Consider the following 6,449-nt stretch of genomic DNA (forward strand, 5'->3'; position numbering starts at 1 on the left):
TGCTATGATCTCCCACGAAAATTGATGAAGAAAGCCTTGAATCCAAAGCCCTAGCTCCCACTTCTTATTCTTCTTAAATGGAGGATTGTAGAGAGGGAAATGTTTTTTTTTGGGATGGGAATTGGATTATGGTATCTAGGAATTAATATAAGTCCTTTGAAAAAAAGGGTCCAACACTTAGAAAAAAAAACAGGCGGGTGAACAGTAGATGAACAGTAAAATCAGCTACTGGAATTTGGATTTTCTGCCGGACAGACTTTACGAAAATGGGAATAACTTCTTCGTCCGAACTCCGAATAAGGTGAAACGAAGTGCTTTAGATAGCTAACTCAAAGGGCTTTCCATGGATATATTATTGGCCACCAAATAATTTGTGTGCTAGGAGATATGACCCTCCAAAGTAGACCCTCGAAAAAGGCTTCACTTGGAAATTTTGGATTTTGATACGGTTGCTCTAAAATTTGGGTTAGACCCATTTCCCACTCAATTTGACCCCCTAAACAAGAATATGAAGTCGGATTTTCGAAAAACGAAACGGATTTTGAGATATATGGAAATTACAATTATAGGTGTTTCCGAAGCACATTTTCGGGCATTTTTTTGGGGTCGTTTCACACTCAAATCCCCAATCCTATCCACACTTATCCTCTCCAAATTCTCTCAAGATCAATTAAGTACACACCTAGGGTTTCAAGCTTCAAGTCTCCAATTCCTCCATTTATTTTGGGCATTGATCCTCAAGGAATGTAGGGCTTCATCAATGGGTTTCATTCATCCATTGAGCCCCAAGAACTTCTCAATTCTCCATGTTCAATTTCACCAAAATTGATTAGGTTTTCATTCAATTATTCATAGGTTCAAATTGTGTTGATTCAATTCTATGATTTTAATCTTATTATGAATTTTGAATCAATTACATATTTTACTATTGATTTCACATGAACCCATAAATTATTCTTGATTATCAATCCTAAAATACATTAATTTATAAAGAAGCTTGAATCTATGAAAGATGTTTTCATGAAAAGTTGTGCCTGGTTTATGTAAAAGAATCATTTATGATCTAGTTTTCTTCAAGATTAGCATCAATGGAATTGTTAAAGGATTTTCTCACATGTGAAAAATATATCTTTATTGGATATAGAACACAACCCAAAGCCTATAAGTTATATAATCAAGTGAGTGAGAAAATGGTAAACAAAAATGTTGTGTTCAATGAAGATGCAAGTTGGAACTTTAATTCAGGAAATGAAAGTTCAAATATTTAATTTTTACCTTCTGACAATATTGTTCATCAAGAGTATGGAGCATATCTTGTTTTGACAAGTCTATCGAGTGTCTCATCAATTGCACCAGCAACATCTTCAACATTGAAAGAACCATCAGCTAAGACAACTGCATTAAGAAGATCAACAAGGGTTAAAAAACAAAATCACACATATGTTGAAAATACATCTAGTAATTTTTCTTTACTTCTTTCAGATCGTATTTATTTAGAAGATGCTGAAGAGAAAGGATAAATGGTGCAAAGCTATGGAAGAGGAGTTGTTGTCTATTCAAAAGAATCAGGCATGGGGCTTGGTAAATTTGCTGGAAGGAAAGAAAGCTATTGGGCTCAAATGGTTGTTTAAAAGTATATGTTGATGGCAGCATCCAAAAACATAGGGCAAGGCTCATTGCAAATGGTTATTCCCAACAAGAAGGTACTAAGTTTGAAGAAACATTTTCTCCTATTGCCCTATTTAAAACTGTGAGAACTTTTTTAGCCTTGGCTGCTAATTTTAATTGGCTACTGTGCCAATTTGATGATAAATTTGCCTTTTAAAATGGTGATTTGAGAGAGGAGGTCTATGTCTCACAGCCTGAAGGTTTGTAGTTAATGGTAAAGAAGATAAGGTCTACAAGTTTTAAAAAGACACTCTATTTCTTAAAGCAAGCGTCACAGACATGGTACTTTAAGATTGATTCATATTTTTATGAGAATGGTTTTGAAAGAAGTAACAATGAGTCTACTCTTTATGTAAAACAAGAAGGTAAAAATGATTTTTTGGTGGTATGTATTTACGTTGACGATATGATATATATGGGTTCGAGTGAGTCTATCGTCACTGAATTTAAGAACTTCATGATGAAAAATTTGAGATGTCTGATTTAGGTCTGTAGCATTATTTTATTGGTCTTGAGGTGAAATAGGAAATTGAAGGCATATTTCCTTAACAAAATATATGCAACAATTTTTTTGAAAAAGTTTACTATGGTAAATTGTAAAGTTGCTGCTATGCCGATGAATATTAATGAGAAGTTTGTCGTGATGATGGTTTTAAAATGGAAAATGTGACATATTTTAAAAGTCTAGTTGGTGGTTTGAATTATTTGTCCCATACAAGACCATACATTGTTTTCTCTGTTATAGTCATATAGAGATTTATGCACAATCCAAGCAAGCTTCACCTTGGAGCTAAAAATAGAATACTGAGATATACAGCTGGGACAACAGAGCATGAAATTTGGTATTCTAAGATAACAAATTTCACATTAACTGGCTTAACTGATAGTGATTATGCATGCATCATTTATGATAGAAAGAGAACACACGGTTTTTCGTTTAATCTTGGATCTAGAGCAGTTTCATGGAGTTCATTGAAGCAGGAAGTGGTGGCGTTATCAACTTCATAGGCTGAATATATTGCAGAAACCTCTATAGCTTGTTAAGCAATTTGGTTAAGGAGACTTGTTGCAGATTTTAATCAAAAACCAACTGGTGCAACTGAACTTTTTTACTATCACTATATTTGTGGTCTTGTCTCTACTGGTGAAGTTATTTTGAAGTCTTGTGTTACAAACGAGCAAATAGTATACATCTTTACGAAGTTACTTTTCTAAGCAAAGCACGAGTTCTTCAAAGGTCAACTTGGAGTTTGCATGTTTGAGTTCGGGGGAGGGTGTTGAGAAGTGATTCAATGATACTTGACCAACTGTTAGTTTCTTTTGTGCCAGACTAATACCTAATTTGTAATTAGTGGGTACCTAAATTTTAGTATTTCAGTTCCATTGTAAGCCTATTTAATAGGTAGGACTCTTAGTTTCAAGTTGCATCAGAAATAAAGAAGACCACGAAAGCTTTTTCTTCTCTTTTGCTCTATTTTTCAGCTCACTTTCTCCTTTACTTCCTTTTCTTTACAACAGTTGTCACTCACTTGGAGGGTATGGAACATAAACATCAAAATATACTTTTTTGATATATTACTAACAAAATTATAGTACTAAATAAATTTTTCAACGAACAAAACTAATCCTTAGTGTCTTTCTTTTAACTTTCAACACATATATTTATTTAAGGTTGTAAATTATAATGAAAACGTATCATATATTTTCTACACAAACATTTCAAAATTCAGATTAAAGATCATTTTAAACTGCAGGGGCTTGCTGGTGAACTCAATGAGTGCACTACACCTTGTCTTACAATTATATAAAATAGAGAAGAACTTGGGTTGTACATGTGCATCTCATATCTATAGTATTGTATTAATTGAGTGAAACAATTAGATTTTCTTGTTTTGTAATTGGTTGTGTTCTCATGCATCATCTCATTTAACTAAACAAATGATAAAGGGTAAGTATCCTCTGTCTTTGTTCCCCAATTATAAAAATTTAGAGATGGAAAAGTAAATGATTTGGACAAAATCAGAGAGATTAAATCTGCAAGACTCTATCTTTTAGTTATTCCAACAAATAAATAGAAATATGCTTCTCTTTTTTCACTTATGTATACACTGGAACAACTCTTCAAACCTAACTGATCTTTGGTTTGTTGAAGTTGTACACAACAACATGTTCAATCTCTCTATCAAAATCTTTCTGTTGTGCAAGTTTTCCTTGACGATACGACAAAGAAAGCAAAAGATATTGAAACTCTTAAGGTTATAGAAAACAGGATCAGAGATGTAATATACAAAGTAGGAGATAAAGTTGATTCAAGCCTAAGAAGCATTGTTTTAGCTGATATAGAGAAGAATGTCATGGACTTAGACTTCAACTAAACTCTTTGTAAGGCACTCAACAACTTACGATATTTTCACGATAAGCTCAAGCTCACGTAAATATTTACATATTTACGATCATGTAATATTTCTTGCTTTTTATTGATTGAGTTACAAATGAATGCCCTCCTACTTATATTTCACACTTAAGGGCTAAAGTGCAAAAACAAAGTGCTATACAAGTCCCTACATATTTACAAATAGGCCACTTTTCTAGAATTCTCTAACAAGTCTAGGCCTTCCAAGTAATCTTCTATAATATTCTACAGTCTTCTTCAAACATCTCCAAGACTGTAGACACTTCCCACTAAGGCTAGCTCACTTATTCTTTAATTTCATGCCCAAGTGGTATGATAAAGTTGTGGGTCATGACAAGGGGCTTGTAAATACTTCAAGTAAAAATTTCTAAAAGTGGAAAAAGATGTTGATTCTCTCGGGAAAGAAGTGCCACAGATTGAGTTTAACAAGCATAGAAGAAAATCTGCAGAACAAGTCCTCACCAGGGAAAAAATACAAATTAGTAAAAAAATACTATTGTTGGGATGGAGGATGACTTCAATGCCATACTTGAACACCTCACTGCCCAAATAGATGATTTAGCTGTCGTAGCAATTTTTAGTATGTGCAATATAGGAAGGACAACTCTTGCCAAAAAAGTTTATGATGATTATATTTGTTCTCAATTTGATAAACATGCATGGGTCACTCTCTTCGAAGAATAAAATGAGAGACAAATGCTTCTTGAAGTTGTCTGTAGAATTATAGGAAGCAATCAAGAAATGAGCGATGATCAACTAATGAAGATTGTGTAAAGACGTCTGAAGGGTGGGATATTTATAATTGTCAAAGATGATATATAGAGTACTAAGGCATGGGACCAAATGCAAAGAATATTTCCAAATGATGACAATAAAAGTCGAATTCTATTAACCACTCAGCTCTTGTATGTTGCTGATTATGTCAGTTGTCCTGATTTTCCACCTCATAGAAATACTTTTATAAGTCTTGATGACAATTTGAATTTCACCAAAAAAATCATTCAAAAAAAGATTTGTTTCCTCCTCTACTATAGTAGAACTAGGGAAGCATATTGTACTACAATGTCGAGGATTACCTCTCTCGATTGTTGTCGTTATTAGACTTCTTGGTCAAATGGACCCAACACATGATAATTGGAAGAATGTTGAGGAATATCTGAACTGATTCTTTGGTACTGTATCCGAACAGTTTCAATCAATTCTTTCTTAGGAGGTTTTCTTGAAGATAAAGAGATTAATGTTTCCAAGATGATTAGAAACAATAAAAGGCTAGAAGTGGCGGCATAGGAGTATCTAGAAGAGTTAACGGATAGAAGTCTAATTTTGGCTTGTACACGAAGGACTAATGGAAAGATAAGAACTTGAAAATTAATGATCTTCTTCGCCAACTATGCCTAAGTAAATCCATATATGATCAACGGTGAGTGATCCTTCTTTCTACACTTGAAGAGAAACATGATTATCGTAAGCGACATAGCAATGGTATAATCCACACCTTTATTCAATGCAAGTAGATATGCCAAAACAGATGTTCTACAGTTGAAGTTGCCTAAGGTATTGTACGTATTTTAAATTGAATATGATTTCTCTTGTGTAATACCTCAGCTTGTACATTTGAGATATGTTTCTGCAAGAATAGAGAAATCTACATACCATAATTCTTCGAAGATAAATGGATAGGGTTGATGCTCCCAGTAGATATACATCAGAAAAATGTCAGAGATAAGACATTTGGATATTGGATCGCTACTATATATATCTAATCCTCTTGAGGCAGAAAATCATGATATTGAAGAAAAACCTTTGCTTCTCAATAGTTTGTAATATCTTGATATATGTTGATAAAGAAGAGATTATATGTTATGCAATTCAAAGGATAAAATCAACATGACAATGGACTATGACATAACATATATAATTAAAATTACTAACTTCAACTAAATCATAACTGATGAACACAATGATGTGAGGCTAAAATTATATATATTTAATTATTATTTGCCTCATATTTTATCTTTTAATTATCCTTTTTGAGCATAAATTTATGAATTGTACTAAATAGTATATTTTATTTGTAGAATTAAATTGGTGGAAAAATGAAGAAGTTTGGAGCTAAAACGAATTAAAGATGAAAGGTTGAAGAAGGAAATCAAGCAGACAGTTTAATGGATTAAAGTTAATAAAATAATATATTTCTATATATTCAAAGAGCCACCAATTTTCAATCAAATTGCTACGACGTGGCAGCTACTAAGAGACCAAACAATTTGTTAGGCGGTGGCTTCCAGAAACACGGAAAACCCAATTTAATTGGGTTTTGTTTTCCTTATCTATGTTGAACTTATTAATTTTATTTAGGGCTTATATA

At 32.9% G+C, this 6,449-nt stretch overlaps 1 pseudogene; it reads left to right on the forward strand.

Annotated features, from left to right (window-relative positions):
* The first annotated feature begins 1,520 nt into the window (after positions 1 to 1,520).
* LOC125813764 (putative late blight resistance protein homolog R1B-12) lies at positions 1,521 to 5,505 on the forward strand (annotated as a pseudogene).
* The last annotated feature ends 944 nt before the right edge of the window (positions 5,506 to 6,449 follow it).

The sequence above is a fragment of the Solanum verrucosum genome, unplaced genomic scaffold, assembly GCF_900185275.1.
Source record: "Solanum verrucosum unplaced genomic scaffold, falcon-dt-bn FXZP01000832.1, whole genome shotgun sequence".
NCBI lineage: Eukaryota > Viridiplantae > Streptophyta > Magnoliopsida > Solanales > Solanaceae > Solanum > Solanum verrucosum.